This window comes from Myotis yumanensis, unplaced genomic scaffold (assembly GCF_028538775.1).
Source record: "Myotis yumanensis isolate MYYU_CA2020_CCGP unplaced genomic scaffold, mMyoYum1.0.hap1 SCAF_9, whole genome shotgun sequence".
Taxonomy (NCBI): domain Eukaryota; kingdom Metazoa; phylum Chordata; class Mammalia; order Chiroptera; family Vespertilionidae; genus Myotis; species Myotis yumanensis.
This window is the reverse complement of record NW_027223760.1, coordinates 27,565,911-27,587,515: the sequence shown is the minus strand read 5'-3', so window position 1 is coordinate 27,587,515 and position 21,605 is coordinate 27,565,911. Positions and strand designations below refer to the sequence as shown.

The window sequence follows — 21,605 nt, the reverse complement described above, 5'->3', positions numbered from 1 at the left end:
GTGAACGTGGCTTACTATTAAAAGAAAAGTCAAAATATTGGCACACAAACTCGCAGTCACAGGCACTTACCTTGGGCTCTGGCAAAGGGATAGAGGCTCGAGGGGTGCCAGGGACATACAGGGAAAAACCGAGTTGTGTGGCTTAGAGGTAAGAGCTGGAGGAACAGCCGCCATGGTCCCTGTGTTGAGCCTTCCTCCCCTGCTGCGGATGGATGCCATCTTTCCAGTGTTGAGCTCTCCCAACACAGAGCAAATCCGAACTCCTCTAACTCCACCCTGATGACCTGAGACCCTGCCCTATCAAACACGAACATGGCCCTAGGCTCTTTCAGCAGCAACCAGCCGCAGCCTGCGTTGCAGGCTTTCTTAGAAAACTCTTGAGGAATTCCATCAAGACCAAGGGATGCCAGAGACCAAGAGGGAAAAACTGAGGGAGGGATGTATACCACTGCCCCTGTGTTGAGCTCCCCTCCCACACTGGCCAGATTTGATTCTGCATTAGGCTACTGAACACCCTGAAGACTGCCTGAGACCCTGCCCCACCCAATGGCACAAGACCTAACGCTCTTTGGGCAGCAACCAGCCTGGGCTTGCATTGCAGTCTTTCTTAAAAAACTCTCGAGGAATTCTGTCATGTTCAGGGATGACAGAGACACACAGGGAAAAACTGAGTTGTGTGGCTTCAGGGTGAGGGTTGGAGGGACACATACCATTGTCCCTATGTTGAACCCTCCCCGCATGTGACCAAGTCTGAATCCGCATTAGCCTGGTGAACTCCACTAGCTCCACCCTGACCATTCCCCGAGACCCTTTTCAGGCGGCGGCAGCTGGCCCTGGTGTACTCTGAGACTTTTTTACTGAATGTCTCTGCCTACACTGGCACCAAATCTGAATCTGTATTAATCTGGTGAACAATATTCACCCCACACTGGTGACTCCCTGAAACCCTGTCTCACCCAATTCATATACCACCCGAGGCTCTTTCATCGACTGAGCTTTTTAGGCAGCTGGCAGGGGTTGGTAGGTCTTGTGGTGCCTTGGTCCTTTTGCTGACTGACCCTAGGCCCATACTGTAGGTAGTCAGCCTTGGTCCTCAGCATGGCCCTTCCCAAGTGCATCCAGATCCTGCATAGGCAGCTACCAACTGTAGATTACTTTGCATCTACTAACAGGTAGCCTTGGGCTGCTCACAGACAATATCTGACATTGACCTGCAAGGGAGTCCTTCTCAAGTGGCACCAGAATCAATACACCTGCTGGCAGGCTTCAGACCACAACAGCATACCACCTAATTAATTCCACAGTGGCGCTCCCAAAGAGAGGTCTTGGCAGACATCAGAACCTAATGGGACAAATCCCACTGCATGTCAGGCCCTGCACAGCAGCTCATATGCTGTGGTTGTGGCGAATCCTCACAGTCAGCCAGCCTGAGGGTCAATCACATTAACTGATGTAGCAACAGTAATCAAGGTTCAACTACAACAAGAAGGCACATACAACCCACACAAGAGACACCTCTGAAGCATCCAACTAAGGTGATCAGGGAGACTCTGCTACTGGGTCTCACAGGACACCTATTATATAAGACCACACTGCTAAGACTGGGAGCCATAACAGATATACATCTAGTTTGTTTCTAAAACATAGAAACAGACACAGAGAAGCAACCAAAATGAAGAGTCAAAGAAACATGTCCAAATGAAAAAACAGAAGACATATCCAGAAAACAAAATACATGAAATGGAAGCAAGAAATCTACCAGAAACGGAATTAAAACCAAAGGTTATAAGGATGCTGTAGAAACTCTAGGGGAAGAATAGAAAAACTCACTGAGGACTTCAACAAAGAGATGGTAAACACAAAAAAGGACATAGAAATGAAGAATACAATAACAAAATGAAGAATACACTAGAATAAATCAATAGCAGATTAGATAAAGCAGAGGACTGAAACAACAATTTGGAAGACAAGGTAGCAGAAAACATCCAATCAGAACAGCAAAAAGAAAAAAGAATTTAAAAAAGAGGATAGTTTAAGGGACCACTAAGACAATATTGAGCATAACAATATTTGCATCATAAGGGTACCAGAAGAGAGAAGCTAGGGATTGAGAACCTATTCAAAGAAATAATGACTGAAAACTTCCCTCACCTAGTAAAGGAAAAGACATACTCATTCAGGTAGCACAGAGAGTCCTAAATAAAAGGAACCCAAAGCAGCCTACACCAAGGCACATCATAATTAAAATGGCAAAGTTAAAAGACAAAGAGAGAATCTTAAAAGCAGCAAGAGAGACGCCAAAACCGGTTTGGCTCAGTGGATAGAGCGTCGGCCTGCGGACTGAAGGGTCCCAGGTTCGATTCCGGTCAAGGGCATGTACCTGGGGTTGCGGGCACATCCCCAGTGGGGGATGTGCAGGAGGCAGCTGATCGATGTTTCTCTCTCATCGATGTTTCTAACTCTCTATCTCTCTCCCTTCCTCTCTGTAAAAAATCAATAAAATATATTAAAAAAAAAAAAAAAAAAAAAAGCAGCAAGAGAAAAACTGTTAGTTACCCACAAGGGAGCTCACATAAGACTGTCAGCTGATTTTTAAACAGAAACATGTCAAGCCAGAAGGGAGTGGAACAAAATATTCAAAATGATGAAAAGCAAGGACCTATAACCAAGATTACTCTACCCAGTAAAGCTATCATTTAGAATTGAAGGACTGATAAAGAGCTTCCTAGACAAGAAAAACCTAAAGGATTTCATCACTACCAAACCAGTATTACAAGAAATGTTAAAGACTCTTTAAGAAGAGAGAGAAAAAAAGATCAAATATATGAATAATAAAATAGAAATAAATACATATCTATCAACAATTACTTCAAATGCAAATAGATTAAATATGCCAGTCAAAAGACATAGGGTAGCTGAATAGATAAGAAAACAGACCCAAGCCCTGGCCAGGGTGACTCATTTGGATGGAGCATTGTCCTATGGACTGAAGGGTCATGGGTTCGATTCCCAGTCAGGATACATACCCAAGTTGTGGGTTTGATCCCCAATCAGGGTGTGTATGAGAGGAGGCCGATTGTTGTCTACCCTATTTTTCCCTCTCCTTTTCTCTCTAAAAAAAATTAATACAATAAAAAGAAAACAAGGCTCCTATATATCTTGTCTAGAAGAGACCCACTTCAGATAGAAAGACACATAGACTAAAAGTAAACAAATGGAAAAGGATATTTCATACAAATGGAAAGAGAAAAACACTGGGGGAGCAATACTTACATCAGACAAAATAGCCTTTAAAACAAAGGTTATAATAAGAGACAAAGGACATTACTTAATGATAAAGGGGTCAATTCAACAAGAGGATATAACCCTTGTAAACGTTTATGCATGCAACATAGGAGGACCTAAATATACAAAGCAAATATTAATATACATAAAGGGAGAGAGCTATAGTATTAGGCACAGTAGAGGACTTATACACACCATTGATATCAATGGATAGATTTGCCAGACAGACAATCAAGAAGGAAACAGCAGCCTTATATAACGCCTTAGACTGGATGGATTTATTTGATATTTTTAGAGCATTTCACCCCAAAGCAAAAGAAAACTGAAAAACACAAAAATATATGGAAGCCAAATAACATATTACTAAATAATGAATGGGTTAACAATGAGATCAAATCAGAAATAAAGATACCTTGAGAAAAATGTAAATGAAAATACAACAACCCAAGATCTATGGGAAACAGCAAAAGCAGTTATAAGATGGAAATTCATAATAATACAGGCCTACCTCAAGGAACAAGAAACAAGAAAATTCTCATACAATCTAACCTTACACCTAAAAAAGACTAGTAAAATATCAATTAACAGAGCCCAAAGAGAGTAGAAGAAAGGACATAAATAAACAAAATACTCTAAAGAAATACACAAGATCAATGAAACCAAAAGCCAGTTCTTTGAAAAGATAAACATGATTAATAAACTATTAACCAGACTCATCAAGAAAAAAAGAGAGAAGACCCAAATAAATAAAATCAGAATTAAAGAGAAGAAGTGACCACTGATACCACAGAAATACAAAGGATGGTAATAAAATGCTACTAATAATTATATGCCAATAAATTGGACAATCTGGAATAAATGGATAAATTGCTAGAAACACACCTTTCAAGACTGAATCAAGAAGAAACAGAAATTTGAACAGACCGATTACTATCTACAAAATTGAATGAGAAATAAAAACAACTCTTAACAAAACCTTAAGATTCTATCAAAAAACTACTAGAACAGATAAATGAATTCAGTAAAGTAGCAGGATACAAAATTAATATTCAGAAATTAGTTGCAATTTTATCCATCGGTATGTCATAAGCATCTATAGACGCAAGCAGCGGACCTTTTTAATTAAACTCAAAATATCATGGCAGTTAACTGGTTACACATCAATAATGAGCTATCAGAAAGATAAATTAAGAAAACAATCTCATTTACAATTGCATCAAAAAATAAAATATATAGGAATAAATTTAACTAAAGAGGTAAAAGACCTGTACTTGAAAAATTAGAAGACATTGAAGAAAGAAACTGAAGAAGATACAAATAAATGAAAGCATATACTAAATTCATGATAAGAAGAATGAATATCATTAAAATGTCCATACTACCCAAAGCAATCTATAGATTCAATGTAACCCCTATCAAAATACAAATGGCATTCTTCACAGAACTAGGACAAATAATCCTAAAATTTTTATGGAACCATAAAAGACCCCAAATGGCCACAGCTATCTTGAGAAAGAAGAACAAATTTGGAGGTATCACACTGTATGATATCAAAGTATACAACAAGGCTATAGCATGGACTGGCATAAAAACAGACACCTCAACCAATGGCACAGAATAGGGAGCTCAGAAATAATTCCAAGCCTACATGGTAAATTAACATATGATAAAGGACATGAAGCCATAAAACTCATAGCATAGAAGAAAATATAGGCAGTAAACTCTCAAACATTTCTCTCAGTAATATGTTTCCTGATATACCTCCTCAGGCAAGGGAAACAAAAGAAAAAATAAACAAATGGGAGTATATCGAGCTAAAAATTTTGCACAGCAAAGGAAGCCATCAACAAAATGAAAAGACAATCGACTGAATGGGACAACATATTTGCCAATGATACATCTGATAAGGGGTTAATGTCCAAAATTTATAAAGAACTCATACAATTCAACACCCAACATACAAACAATCCAATTAAAAAAATGGGCTCAGGACCTGAATAGACACTTCTCCAAAGAGGACATTCAGATTGACAATAGATATATGAAAAGACGCTAATGTCACTAATCATCAGAGAAATGTAAATTAAAATCACAATGAGATACCACCTCACACTTGTCAGAATATCTATCTCCAATAAAATCAATAAATGACAAATGTTGGCGTGGATGTGGAGAAAAGGGAACCCTGGTGCACTGTTGGTGGGATTGAAAATTGCTGCAGCCCCTATGGAAAACAGTATGAAGTTTCCTCAAAAAATTAAAAATTGGCCCTGGCTGGTGTAGCTCAGTAGGGTAGTGTTGGCCTGCACACCACACAGTCCTTGGGTGAAGTTTAAAAAAAAATGTAAAAAATTGAACTACCATACAATCCAACAATTCCACTTCTGGGTATATATCCAAAGAAATCCAAAACACTAATTCGAAAATATATATACACCCTTATTTTCATTGAAGCATTATTTACAATAGTCAAGATATGGAAGCAACCCAAGTGCCCATCAATAGATGAGTGGATAAAGAAGTGGTACATATATACAATGGAATATTACTCGGCCATAAAAAAGAATTAAATCTTACTATTTGCAACTACCTGGGAAGACCTAGAGGGTATTATATTAAGTGAAATAAGTCAGACAGAGAAAGAGAAATACCATATGATTTAATTTCTATGTGGAATCTAAAGAACAAAACAAACAAAATAGAAACAGACTCATAGATACAGAGAACAAATTGAGGGCTGCCAGATGGGAGGGAGTTGGGGATGCTGAGTGAAAAAGGTGAAGGAACTAAGAAGTACTAATTGGTAGTTACAAAACAGTCCCGGGGATGTAGACCACAGAATAGGGAATAAAGTGAAATGATACTGTAATAACTATGTATGATGCTAGGTGGGGACTAGAATTACCTGGGGATCATTTTGTAAATTATAGAATTATCTAACCACTATGCTACACACCTGAAATTAATATAGAATAATATTGAATGTTAACTGTAATCCTATCTAATAAAGACAGAATATGCAAATTGACCGTCACTCTGCGACAAAGATGACAGTGCCCATAGCCACAAGATGTCAGCGCCCAATCCCCTCAGCACCACCGGAGTGCCCCAGTCCGTTAAGCCCTCACTGTGGGAGTGAGGGGAAAGCAGCGCCCCAGTCCCCCGCAGTGAGCAAACAGCAGGGCGCTGCTTGCCCCTTGCTGTGGCGCCAAAGGACAAGCAGGCCCCCACAGAGAGCAGACAGCAGGGCCTGCGGTGGTGTTGAGCAGGCAGGTCCACAGAGAGCAGAGAACCATGGGGAGTGGGCCTAAGCCATCAGTAGGACACCCCCTGAAGGCTCCCAGATTGAAGAGGGTGCAGGTCGGGCTGAGGGACCTCCCCCCCTCATGCATGAATTTCGTGCACTAGTTGAAAAATAAAATTTAAAAAAGAAAGACTAGCACAAAATAAAACAGTTGGCAACAGACATGACCAACCATGACATGATCTGTAAACGTTTTATCTATAGAACAAAGTCTGGTTAAGAACACTGTAATATAACCAAGAAAACCATCAAATAATAATTTGTCTGAGGTAACAAGGTTTCTTTATTGTTCTATATACATTCTAGACAAAGAAGAATACACAAAGTGAGCATTTGTTGCTATGCCTTTCCTGTAGGATGGTTCTCATGCTATAATTCTCATGACCAGTACTGGTTAGCTACTGTACATTAAAACACACCCATGCTGAAGCCTGGAATACTACCATGGCATTCTTAAAGGAATACCTTTGAAGAGTATCCTGACTCCCTTCACTCCATTTCTCTGTTTATCAAAGATTGATGATAACCTATAATGGGGTCTTTTTCTTTGTCCGAACCTGTCTCTCTTCCTCCACCCCCATTCTCTCTATATAAATTATGAAGATGGTAATTTTGCCAGTTATATTTACTGTTAATTAATAAATTACCTTTCCAGTTTGAAAGAAAATTCTCAGTCATATCATCCTATCCTTGCAACAGATAGCAATTTCACATTTTAGGATGTGAACGTGGCTTAATATGAAAAGAAAAGCCAAAATATTGGGGGAACACTTTGTAAAGTATGTGATTGTCTATGCTGTATATCTGAAAACAATACAAAATAATATTGAAAGTAAACTGTAATTAAAAAAATTAAAAAGCAAAATAAAGAAGTATTTATTAATTAAATACCGAGGGATGAATAACTTGCATAAACACAGAGAAAATATTAAAAATATATCTTCATTATTTCTGGATTTGAAACGGATATACTGTTTTTCAATTATTTGGCTGAGAATTTTACCCCTTACATGCATGGGAAGTAAGGTTTAAACAATTCCAATGTGTCTAGAAAGAAGTTGATTTTGAAAGCACAATTCTCTACTGTTAGGTTTTAAAAAACTGGATTGAACCTATGACCTGAGAAGAAACCCATCTAACTTGTTTATTTATATATATATATATATATATATATATATATATATATATATATATATATATGGTATGTTCTTTAAAGGTTTCAAAAACTCAGGAAGAAAAGGAGCCTGGAAGCTGGGGGATATAATAGAAGAAGCATTTAGAGCAGTGGCTGTCAGCCTTGGCTGCACATCAGAATCACCTGGGGGAGCTTTCAAAAATCCCTCTGCCCGGGCTGTGTCCCAGACCAATTAAATCAGACCCACTGGGGGTATGAGCCAGGCATTAAGGCTCCCCACGTGATTCCAGTCTGCAGCCGGGATGACACACACTGATTCATAATGAGTGAACCGTCCCAGCCAGAGGCAGTTATGGCAATGGCAGTGTAGAGTCATTCAGAACATAGAGTGCAGAGAGCAGTCATGGGCAAGTAAAGGTAGATGAAGCCACTCACCCTTATGATCCTAAATGCTGGGCTCTTTTTGCTTTATTTATTTATTTTTTAATTGGGGAATATCAATATTTACCAGCAGAAAGTAATATTGTTGTACAGATCAAAATTTTAAACTTATTAAACATTGGTTAAATACATTGTGTGGTATTTCCCTTGTTCTCTCCATGACCAAATTTGACTGAGTCTGACACCACCACCTTCATTCGCTGGTGGCAGTCCCTGGAGTGCCAGGCCTGGTGCCTGGGAGGGTTTAACCTATAACTTTAACCTCCTTTTGTGACAAAAACATCCTATAACCCCCAGTCCCTATCTTTCCCCCATCAGGGGTAATTTGCGTCAGGATGCTATTCTCAAAGCTCAGCTAAGGATCCATGAGAAAACAACTGTTAAGAGTCTGTTTCATGGAATTTGAACTGTAAAAAAAGAGAAAAAATGAGGTCAGGACCCAGCCAAACCAACAAGGTACCTGCCAAACCACACCTTATCCTCCTCAATCAGCAAAAATATCATCCACCGCCTGACTCCTCTTACCTCACCATTAGGAGCTCATTCATTCCCTTATTAGGACACTGGCAGTGGGGAGAGGGACTGCTCGTGTCTGAGGCCCAGGAGTGGCCTCCACAACATGTGCAGCTCATCAAAGACGAGAAGAGGGTAACAGCCACTGAGGGAGGAGACTGGAAAAATTACATCCTCGCTGCATGGAGGACAATCCATCTTGGTAGGCCATAATTATGGTTTTGGATTAAAAAATTTTTTTTGAAGGCCAAACCAAAAAAAAAAAATCAATCCTAATATATTTTTTTTAAATGCATTTTTTCCCAGAAGGGGTTTCGCCGTAGAAATGCAGTCAAGGAATTTCAAGTTGAATGCTTCTGGGGAGTTGACTACGTAGTCAATGAGTTCCTGGTCTTACCCTTCTAGAAGGACTGGGCTTGGATGGCTTCTCCAGTTCTAGAGCACACACCTGAACCTAGCAGTGTCATTTGCTTTTTTATTTTATTTTTTTAAACCCTGTAACAATAAAAGCCCTGTCCCCCTTCTGTATTTCTGCTTCTCATATGTCTAAAAGGTCCTCTCTCCATGTTCTGACCCTTGTCTTAGCTTACCGCTTCTTTTTTTCTCTCACAATATAGCACCATTCACACCAGGCTTTTTTCTATGATATTGGAGTAGCTTCCAAATCAAAATAAGAAGCCTCCCTGTTATGATCTGTGTCAGCAGGGCTGTCCTGTTAATCCCATCCTGTTTAGTGGCTAAGCTGTTTTCAGAGCCAACTCATGAACTCACATCCATTCAAGCAATAACAGATGACAATTCTAACTTTCTAGAATTTACAAAACACGTCCATCGTGGGCATGCTCTGATATGATTGCTAGAACACCAGTGAGAGAGACACTATTATTCCTACTTCGCAGCTGAAGAAGTAGGCTTGGCAGAGCTGGGCGGTTTGCAATCGGCCAGGACATCAGTAGAATTTGGGGCTTTTCTGACTGGTGCTCTCACCCACCTCAAGGATGTCATAACCGTGTGGTTCTGCTCAGACAAGGAGCTCTGAAACTACCAGAGAGAATTTACATCTTCAAGTTCCCCAGGTTCCTTTACTAGTAAATGAAGGGTGTTCAGGTCCCTGGAAGATTGTGGGAGGCCCCAGGACTCACGTCACTCCTCTGGGGTTGGCCTGCTTGCCGCTAAAATTGACTCCTTGTTCAAGTTGTAGTAACATTTCTAAAGCTAAAAAGTTGAACACAGCAGCCACTGTCTATTTAAAAACAAACAGTAACAATGGTGATTAAAAACTAAGTAAATAAAAGAGGAACGTATTAGACCAGCCAACCTTGACTTTGAATGAGTGAAGCAAATGAACAAATTGTTTAAAAGGACGAGGATGCTTATTTAATGGTGATTAATTCCCATGTGTGCAGTACTTCTTACCTGCCAGGCAATCGACCGGATTTCATCTAATCCTTACAATAGCATTGAATAGACATGATTATTCTTTTTCCCCCACCCCACAAACAGGATTTTCTATTTGTCACCATTAAAAGTCTGAATTTTAAACAGATGCTTGGACTGAGGATGCATATCCATCAACTCGTTCAACTTGAGCACCTGTCTTATCCCCAGTAACTTTTCCAGAACTATCTTCACCATGAAGCGCCATGAGTTTTCCTAGTTCAAACTTAGACTTCTTCAGCCTTCTGACTTTTCTAACAAAGACATCATAGAGCTGACAGTAGATTGGCAAGCCTTTTCTGTGTCTTTTCCATTGCTATCTGGATTTCAAGTCATTAGTCTACAACTCTCGGGTCACAATTTCCATCATCCTCTTCCAGATTTGGCAGACATGTTGATGCTGAGCATCAGAGGTCATCTGAATCTGATGGTTGTGTTTTTTTTTTTTTTTTAGTAAAACCAACATAGAATAGATGAAGCAAATAACCATCAGTAGTCTTGACATTAACGCGAGCTTCAATCATGGTCTGCCATTTTTTGACCATGGAGCACAGTTTGTCTCCACTGGGAAGATCCATGCCATGGAAATTACTCAGGCAGTTTTTGCCCTGAACATCCTCAGTATTTAGCTTGAATTTTCCAAGTGCAACTTAATCATTCTGCAGATCAGCTAGGCTCACTTCAAAAACATGACCCTTGATACCATCAGATGTAATTTTGGTTCCTAGAATTCCCCTGACTGGTGCTTTTCCAGCGTTTCTTATACTGAACACAGCCAGTGCTTTCACATCATGCCAATCTTCCTTAGAAAATGGATCAACCACTTTCTTCTTGGTTCCCTTTTTAGACATGATTACTCTTATTTTAAGTCTAGATGAGCAAACCTGGAACAAATCACTTGCCCAGGATTACACGTAGGATTTTAGCTACCATGTGGCTGACTCAAAAGTGTAGGCTGTTTGTACCGCTACAATATAGCATATCTATTTTTTTTCCTCAGGCCTCAGTTTTTTGACTTTGACAGGACAAGACTTAAAAGTTAAGATCTGGAGAAGTTTAAAGTTATTCAAAGAGTTTACTTTCTTTTAATTGACATAAGAAAGTCACGCGATATTATTAACAATGAAATGAGAGGAGTTGCTAGTGGTTTGGAAGTCCAGCTCTCCCGCTGGGGGAAGAGGTACACTCATTGCCTCTTCATAGGACTGGTGAGGCAGTATGTCGTCCTCTGGACTGGTTATTGAAGGGAATGCATCACGAAAGTTCAAAGACCCTCTCCAGACCCTCCTCTCACCCTCTCTTGGCCTGTTCTGCCAGAAGGAGAAGCTTGCTCATCAAGCAGGATCTGATGTCATATTATAATTGCTGCCAGATTCTCCCACTCACAGACCAGAGGTGAGAGCTGTGAAAGCACAGGCAGGGAATAACATCCGCTAAGTGTTAAGCTGGAGACAGTGAGGGAGCTACCAGAAGCAGCGGCAGGCCTGGAGCCAGGAGCCAGTCCACACACACACCCGGGCAGGGAGGAGGTGGGCCAGTCAATCAACCTCTCTGGCCTCATTTTCCTCATCTGTAAAATGGAGCTGGTGATACTTGTAGTGTTGTTGGAGGGTTAAGTGAACTAATATTTGCAACGAACTTAGAACTGCATTTGGCACATAGTAAGTAATACGAGTGTTAGCCGTTTTTATTGTTTTGTTTATTGTTATGAGCCCCCTTCTCTCCCTCCTCCTCATTATATGGGAAATAGGTCTTCCAAGGTATGCTATCTTTCCAAACATGAAGGGGAGAACTGGGCACTAAAAATACTTCTGACTCGGGATTATAAATTCCTCTTCATTGAAAATATTAACACCAGAGAATACTGAGAAATGCAGAATAAATGTAGGGGAAATTCTTATCTTTTGTTGGTAGTCCCTTATTCTTCCTTTCTCTCTTGTTCTCCTTCCTCCCTTCCTCCCTTCCTCCCTTCCTCCCTCCCTTCCTTCCTTCCTTCCTTCTTTCCTTCCTTCCTTCCTTCCTTCCTTCCTTCCTTCCTTCCTTCCTCCCTCCCTCCCTCCCTCCCTCTCTCCATTCCTTCCTTCTTTCCTTCCTTCCTTCCTTCCTTCCTTCCTTCCTTCCTTCCTTCCTTATCCTTACCCAATTGATTTTTAGAGAGAGAGGAAAGAAGAGAGAGAGAGGAGAGAGAGAGAGAGAGAAACATCGATGTGAGAGGAACATTAATTGGTTGCCTCCTGTAAGTGCCTCTAACCCAGGATCAAACTAGCAACCTAGGTATGTGCCCTGTCTGGGAATGGAACCTGCACCCTTTTGGTGCATGGGATGACGCTCCAACCAGCTGAGCCATCCAGCCAGGGGTATCTGTCTTTCTTTTTTGAGCAGTGAGGAGGGGGGGGGGGGGGGGGGGGGGGACACGTGTTATAGCTAAAACGTCCAAAAATGCTTTTTATCTCTCATTTTCTCTGTCTCTCTCTTACTCCATGTCACCTCTCATTAAAATGTGAAGGGAAATTTATCATCAGACAGCCTTATCTTCCCGTGCCAGAAAATGCACGTCTCCTGGCCGAAGAGGATACTGCCCTATTCTATTCTTCTTTGGGGCTGGCTTAACACCCAAACTTAGAGGAGAGTTGGTGGATCAGAGTTCTAGGCATGGAGGTTGCTCTGACCCTCACTGGAGCGACTTTAGACAGATTGCCTGGCAGCAGAGCATCCACATGTCCCCACCGTCCCACTACCTTTCAGCCAGCAGGCATCCTAATTGTACTCGAAAATTATTCTACTCATTGCTTGTGAATTCAACTACAAAATGTGATGTCAAGGTACTTGAACTCTTTCTGGACTTGTTATGGGTTGAGTTGTGCCCTTTAAAAATGAAATGTTGACACCCTAACTCCCAGGACCTCCGAATGTGATCTCATTTGGAAATAAGGCCTTTATGGAGGTAATCAAGTTATGATGAGGTTGTAAGGGTAGGCCCTCTGCCAATGTGACTCGTGTCCTTATAGAAAGGGGGAACTTTGGACATAGACAGACATACATGGAAGGTAGACTATGTGAAGAAACACAGAGAAAACGCCTTGTGAAGGCTGAGGATCGGAGTGATGAATCTACATGCAAAGCCACTAAAGACCGCTAGCAAACCACTAGCAGCTAGGAGAGAGGCATGGAACAGCCTTCAGAAAGGAACAACCCTGCCTGTTACTTTAAGATACCTAGTACGTAGGTCTTCGTTACCGCAACCCTAGGAAACTAATACAGTTCTCAGTTTAAGGATCGAATGGTTCTACTTTAGTAATACATTTTTTCCCGACAATTTCTAGCACCTTCTACTGCCTATTTAGGTGAGTGGTTCATCACATTGAACCAGCAGCCCATCTGATTCATGAAGATGCCTTCCGTTGTAACTCGTACCTCATTCTCTCCTATGCTCAGATTTCACCTTTGCTATGTTCCTTTGCTTCTCTGGTATCTGGGGATCTTGGTTGGAGATTTACCCGTAGCTCTGAGGTGGGCTCATAAAACTCTAGCCTTCTCAGGCTCCCAGGGGCAGCCGGTGACAGAGCCTCCGTTCTCTGGGTGGCGGAATATTTCATAGGATCTCCCTCCCAGCCCATAAATCGTTGGGAGAGGCAGACTCATAATACTTCCCTACGTCAAGTAACATCAGAAAATTTAAAACGTATGTAGGGGAGGGAGAGTACAGTAAGTGGGAAACAAATCTTTCGCAGGATACTAATTCCTTACAGACCTGGGGCGGTTCAGTCTATGAGTTCAAGGCTGTTCCCCTTGGGATGTGTAGAGATTGTACGTACTTCCTGGGTACCCTTCACTCAGTGAGGTTACAGAATAGTCCCTGTCTATGCTTGAGTCTACGGAGCTTTTGTCCTTTTGTAGCTAGGGAGTATCCACTACTTACCTGACTGACATCAGAATACCATTCATTTCGCATCAGGCCTCCCCGGGATGTATAGGGTTTGCCCAACTTGTGGAGACCTCAGCAAACGGAAACGTAGAGGTGAGGGCCAGGTTTGTTGCACTGAATTCTAGGAAGTCTGTATGCTCATATTATGGGTCGAACTGTACCCCCTCCAAAAATATGTTGTAGGTTGCGTTGGTGGTATAGTGGTGAGCATAGCTGCCTTCCAAAAATATGTTGAGGTTCTAACTTCTAGTACCTCAGGATGTGACCTTATTTGGAAACAAGATCTTTACAGATGTAATGGAGTTAAAATGAGGTCATTAGGGTGGAGCCTAATCCAATATGAGCGGTGTTCTTATAAAAAGGAGAAATTTGGACACAGAGCAGGACACACAGAGGGCAGATGATGGGAAAAGAAGCAGGGAGAATGTCATGTGAAGTAATGGAAGCATAGGAGCTATGCTGCCACAAACCCAGGGGCACTTAGGACGCCCAGGATCTGGAAGTGGCAAGGAAGGCTCCTCTCCTTACAGGACTCAGAGGGACCATGGCCCTGGTGACACCTTGACTTCCCGAGACAATAAGTTTCTATTGTTCTAAGCCTCCCAGTTTGCGGCAGTTTGTTATGGCAGCCCCAGGAAATTAACACGACTCTCCACAGTCCTTCATGCTTTTGTGATTACCCGAAAGCTAGGATTCATGCCCCAGGCACCCAGTTCATGCCAGTAGTTACCATTGTTAATCAACACCGCCCCCAACACACCCCTTTGAGTGCTGACTCAGTGCCAGTCACTGTGCTAACCACTTTACATATGTTTTCCTCTTTTTGTAGAGAAATAAACTAAGAAACCCAGTGAGAATTAATAATTTGCTCAAGGTTGTATGATTAATAAGATGATGCAAATAAAATCTGAATCTGAGTTTACCTGGAATTCGAATTCTGAATTTATACTCTCCTCACCTGTGAAGATTCCTTCAAGAGTGGTGGCATCCAAATCCCTGGCAAACAAACTCTTACTTCTTACTACACCCTCCTTCACAATGGATGTGGTTTAGGCCAACTACGAAAAATAGCATTTCTATACTTTCCCCCAAAGTCCATTTTCAGCAAGTTTCATTCAACGTCAGAGTGTAGCAGTGGGTTATCCTTTCTAAGCAGTAAGTAAATGCAACAACTAACATCCAGATGACAAGCTCCTCTGAGTTTTCTAAAGTAGATGGATGTTTTCATGAACACATGTCAATCCCAAACTGAATTGAGCTGCCTTTCGCCCCGGCATCAGTCGTCGTGTTGGCATAAGCCGTGTCTCCTCTGGGGGCCTGAGGAAGGGGAGTGAAGAAGGAAGGAAAGGGCAGCAAATGTGTCACTGACTAAGCAACCACGGTGGTCTACACACATCCACGTAGCTCGTTCCTTCAATTTTCACTAACCCTGCAAGACAGGGATTACACTTGTGTTTTACAGATGAAGAAACTCAGGCACAGAGAAATCAAACGACTTGACCTGCTCAAGGTTCCACACTTGGTAATGTGGCAGTCAGGGATCTGGCTCTGGCTCCTCATCTGGGAGGAATGTGCCTGTTCTGTGCTCTGAAGGGTGGGTCTGGCCCTGGGAGGACTGAGCCCCCTTTTCCAACAAGCAGGGCCACCGCACTCCAGAAAGGCTGCCTGCGAGATGGCAGAGGGGAGGGCCGGGCTCCTCGCTAAAGCCATTCCTTTCGCTCCTAAGGTTCCGTGTACCTGAGCCCCAGGCCTCACTCACTCATTCAAAAGTTGCACGAACACAGTCTTTTTCAATTAAATTCTTAGGCATATCATAACAATGTATTAAATAGCTGTGAAAATTATCTACGCAAAAGCTACAAATGTCATGAAATCACATTAAAACTAGGTGTTAAAAAACTACTTAAATTTTACACCTTTTATGTATTTTTCTCTGGAAACTATGCAGAGTAGTTATGAGCTGTGGCCTTTGGTGGGTACTGCTGATCTGTGTAAAGAATGCTTTTGCTATTTAAAGAGTAAAGGTGGCAAATTTATTTCCTTCTCTTTGGGGTGAATATAGTCTTTCTTTTATTCTATCATTATTTTATATGACCTCTGCTACATACAAAGGGAGTGATTTGGAGAATCAAGTTCTAGGAAAGGTGAGTGTAGACATTCCTTGCAAAGATCAGAAAGTCAGGGAAAGGTAAAGAAAAGACACGGAGAGCAGGCAGAGCTAACCTCTAAGAGACAAATGTCCAGTATGGGTTAGGCCCTAAAGCAGTTCATCGGCATAAAAAATATCAGACAAAAATACTACTTTCACCCTGGCTGGTGTGGCTCAGTTGGTTGAGCATCATCCTGTGCCCCATAAGGTCACCGGTTCGATCCTGGTCAGGGCACATGCCCAGGTTGCGGGCTCGATCCCTGGTCAGAGTGCGTGCGGGAGGCAGTTGATCTATGTTTCTTTCTCTCTCTTCCCCCCTCTCCTTTCCTCTCTCTCTAAATTAAATAAATAAAGAAAGAAAAATACCAGGCCCTATATAGGAAATTCAGGACTTGAATGAAATATTCTAATCAATGTCAATGTGACATGAAGTTTATAATACATTTCTAAAGAAAAAGTGAAACATGAATGAGAAAAGTACCATAATTTCTCTAGCAATTTATATGTCTTAATAAAAGTATCTCCTTTACCGGTTACTTTTGTCAGTTGTTTTTAATAAAAAGTCATCTTAAAACAGTGGGAATTAGTGTTTATAAACCCAGTGGGCAAGAGCAAATACCAGGCAAAGCATACTCCTTCCAACCTGGCTCCTGCGTGAAAAACCCACTGACCACCTAGCTGCTTCCTTGAGTGTATAACCGGGAAAAGTATTTAAGGGCGGAGGAGTGAGGGTGACCTGACTGAGCTTCTAGTTACGACATCATGAACAAATGCCACTCGGAGATTTCTATCTATGAAGTTGCATAATGTTATAGCCTGTGCAAGAATCTTTTCCCAACTCGACAAAAACAAATGGTCTCTCTAAGTTGTTCCTCTGATCTTAAATTTTATTTGGGAAAAATAAGGCTCTTTAATAATAACGTTCATTTGTCTTAGACTTAATATCTTCCTGTATCCTTGAATGCATGTCATTTTAATGGCGGCCTTGACACGCTGCACGTTACACAAGCAGGATGAGCCTGTCCATTTTGCAGCTGTGCCGCAGGGAGATGAAGTGACTTCACAGAGCTGTTTATTAAAGGAGCTAGGCCAGAATCCAGACCCTCTGATTCCCACACGCAAAGCCTCTCCTTGCAGCTCCGGGCTGACCCCTGAGCGGGCTGACCCGGAGCAGGGAGCCAGGGGCTCACCGGCCAGCGGAGCTTCCTAAGCTGCTCTGAAGGCAGGGACCAGGATACCGAGATTACGCAGTAAGCTCAGTGGTTTTCAAACTTCAGTCTGCAGCTCCTGAAATCTCTTTAGTAGGTTGTGACCACCATTTTTAAATGAAATAAAAACACACACAAACATATAGAGAAAATATCAGACAGCAGGAAACTAAATAAAAAAGATATCTGTATTCCCACATTTTTGTAGCATGATTCACAATAGCCAAGGTATGGAAACAACCTACATGTCTGTCAACCTATGAATGAATTAAAAAAATGTGTGTGTGTGTGTGTGTGTGTATATATATATATATATATATATATACACACACATATATACATAGTATATACACACACATATACATGGTGGGGCATAAGTGGGTTTACAGTACATGAAACACAGTTTATTTTTGTATTATTATTTATTATTGTATTATTTTCCAGACGACCAACTGTAAACCTACTTTTGCCCTACCATGTATATACATATTTATAATACATATGATGGAATATTATTCAGCCTTATAAGAGGATGAAATCATTTGCAATGTGGATAAATCTAGAGGACATTATGCTAGGTGATAAAAGCCGGACAGAGTGAAACAACAACTGTATGGTATCACTTTTGTGTAGAACTAAAAATAAAAATGTCAAACTAGAATGGTGTTTACCAGGGGTTGGAGTTTTGGGGAAATAGAGAGAGGCTGGTAAAAGGATACAAACTTTCAGTTACAAGATGAATAAAGTCTGAAGATCTACTGGTAATGTACAGCATGGTGATGATAGCTGATAATACTTTATTATATAACTGGGATGTGCTAAGAGACTAAACTTACGTGTTCTCACCAAAAAAAGAAAGAGAAAACAAAGTAAATATGGGAAGTGATGAATGTGTTAATTAACTTGATGGTGGGAATCCTTTCACAAGGTATAGATATATCAAACCATCATATTGTACACTTTACCGACAAAGCTAAAACAAAATCTGCAGTAAAACATAAAAAATATCAGGGGCATTGCACATAGCAAGAGTGAGCACTGTTTTGTGAAATATTTGTTTCAAATACATATGTGTGTATGTGTATGTATATACACTGAGTGGCCAGATTATTATGACCACCCCATCAGTACTTCATTGACACTTCCAAAAATACTGAATATTGAAAACTTCCTAAGCAAATACTCTCAAGGTTTTATTATTATTATTATTTGCATAACTAATTCACTTCATTGTACTGATGGGGTGGTCATAATAATCTGGCCACTCAGTGTATATAGTACTGAGTCACAATATAAATTTAAGTTTATTACATTTAAAGTTATTTTAATTTAAGTATAAGTTAAAAGAAACTTGCATTTCCTTCAGAGGATCAGAGGCAAAAAGAAAACTGGAAAAGACTGATGTAGCTAATGCCTGATCAGAGGCTGTGCTGGGTCTGAGAGCCGCCACGGTCCCAAAGGGAGTAAGGAGCTTTGGGTGGTGAGTGTGGGGAGAGGATAGAAGAAAGATGCCTGCAGTGGGCGGGAGGTGAAAAGATTAGGTAATCTTAAAGCTTGAGCCTGTGTTTTATCTTTTTGTGTTCTTAGTGCCTAGTCCAGCAGCACCAACGGGCACAGGAAAAGCCTTCATGAATATTTGTTGAGTAAATGCATAGAAATGAGTGAGGTTTACAGATTTTTTTCAGGCTTCTCTTAAGAATTCAGTTAGGCTTGGAAATGAATCCAGGCAGTCCTGCATTTATGAAAAGTTTGTTTCAAGAACCTTAATTTGCAAATTAGTTTTTGGAACTTCAAACATCATTACACATGGCAGCTGGGATCTCAGGCCAGCCCACAATCACCTTTTTAGACCCAAGTTATAGCGCAGGCTGGTATGAGAACTGAAGCTACGCTTTTTAATGGGAAAAACACATCCTCGCGGGTCCAGTCAGGGAGGCCAGGAGCAAATTAGCCTCCAGATGGCAGAGGAGCACCTCTCCAGCCCCCAGTCCTCTTGCTGTGGTTAGACCTGCAGCTGCAAAGCCATTTCTGATGGGCTGGGAGAGATGTGAGAAGCAGCAGGAAGTGAGGGCTCATTTCAAGGACACGCAGAGGTCAAAGGTAAGGAGAGGGAAAGAGAAAGGAGCAGTGCCAATAGCATCAACAAGGAGGGAAAAGGCTGGGGCCACCGACCACCTAGCCCAGTGGTCGGCAAACTGCGGCTCACGAGTCACATGCGGCTCTTCGGCCCCTTAAGTGTGGGTCTTCCACAAAATACCAACTTCTATGCATGGGCCATGAAGTTTCAATTGCACAGTACATGCGCGCCCGCACGTGGTATTTTGTGGAAGAGCCACACTCAAGGGGCCAAAGAGCCGCATGTGGCTTGCAAGCCGCAGTTTGCTGACCACTGACCTAGCCAAGTGTGATTGTGGCCTGGTGGCCAGAAAGACACATGGAGAAAGGTGAGGTCACCTCCATACGGAGTTGGTGTTGCCATCGCACAAGCAAGTCAGTGATATTATGTAACAGAGTGCCCAGTATGTGGAAAGCACAATTACCTGTTTCTCTGACTGTCTTTCTTATTTTTTCATCCATAAACAGCAAGTAATAATTTCACTCTTCACCAGGTCAGAGACCCAGAAGAGTCCATCATTTAAAACCAACCATTGAACCTCAAAGTGAGCAAACATGGCCTGTTTGGTAAGTACAGCAAGAGTCACAAAACTCACTTGCCCTTTACATTGTAGGAGAGAAGGCCCCTCGCTGCTCCTCCATCTAGACCAGTGGTTCTCAACCTTCTGGCCTTTTAAATACAGTTCCTCATGTTGTGACCCAACCATAAAATTATTTTCGTCGCTACTTCATTACTGTAATGTTGCTACTGTTATGAATCGTAATGTAAATATCTGATATGCAGGATGGTCTTAGGCGACCCCTGTGAAAGGGTCGTTCGACCACCAAAGAGGTCGCAACCCACAAGTTGAGAACCGCTGATCTAGACTATTGACTTATACTTTGAACATAATTCTAACAAACGGGGTTTCCTGATTCCTTGGCTACAGCAGAACAGAGAGTGGGGTCCTAGAGGTGGGCGCTTTACCAGCAATTAGAAGAAACAAAAGGCATAATGAGAAGAGGGAGGATATTCCTTAATAACTGCATCCACTTTGGGATGGGAGTCTTGTTATCCAAGGAGGTATCACTGTTTCATAGCATGATTAAAAAAAACATATTCATAATGACAATCCTCACCAATTGGAGAGCGTTTCAAATGTGTTATAATATCTAATTTAAAGAAGGGAAAGAGGGAGTTTCTATTAAACGTTGCTTTTTTTTTTTTTTTTTTTTATCAGCACAGAAGTCTTTTTTATTTTTTCCCACTTATCATGCCATGAATTCTTAGGGAATGGGTTCCAGCAGCTCTGGCTCCCTTCCATTGGTTCTCACAAAGTGTGCTTCTCTGGGTGGAGCAGGCTGACGCTTCAGTTGAACCCAGGTACCTTTCTCTTTGGCTTCCTTCTTTTTGTGATCATTTTCCTTCACACATTTCAGGAAGCTATCTCAGCTCTCTGTGTGCTTAATATGCTCAATACGTACATTCATTCTCTTGGCAAGAATCTTGCTCTTAACTTGCTTGCTCACAATAATGCCCACTGCATGCTGGGTGACACTGTAGACTCTTCCAGTTTTGCCTTGGTAACACTGTAGGGCATTCCTTTTGAGCAGCGCCCATTCCCTTGATGTCCACATTATCACCTTTCTTGTAGATTCGCATGTATGTGGCCAAAGGAACAAGTCCATGTTTTCTAAGAGGCCTAGAGAACATATGGCGGGTGCCTCTCCTCTTTCCCTTTGTGTTAGTCATTTTGGTGAATTACTGCAAGATGGCGGTTCCGGCCAAAAGGAAGCAAACGTTGCTTTTTTGTTATAAAATTTAGCAGGCTGGAACACTGCCATCTACATTCCCCAATAAGATTGGATAATCTAGGTATTCCTATACTTTTTACAAATCTGAACATTTTTATGTACATTTCTTCTATCATTTCTGCTGAATCTTATATAATTATGCCAATCACTTAGTTCCCTGCCATGTTTTTATCTTCGTTTCCTTAGAAAACAGTGGGATGAACTAATTCCCTATGTTTCTTTGATTGCATGGTTTTAAAATTTACATACCCTTCCACATTTGTTCCAAAGTGTTGCACAAAAATAAAACTTTTTCATTC

The 21,605-nt window shown here is 41.3% G+C and overlaps 1 protein-coding gene and 2 pseudogenes across 6 annotated transcripts in view; all 3 read right to left on the bottom strand.

Moving 5' to 3' along the window:
• CALD1 (caldesmon 1) overlaps nt 1-21,605 on the bottom strand; it is a 209,598-nt gene that overhangs the window by 55,030 nt on the left and 132,963 nt on the right. The gene's annotated exons all lie outside the window — the stretch shown is intronic.
• On the bottom strand, nt 9,953-11,162 carry LOC139016873 (small ribosomal subunit protein eS1-like; annotated as a pseudogene).
• LOC139016872 (large ribosomal subunit protein eL21-like) lies at nt 19,712-21,589 on the bottom strand (annotated as a pseudogene).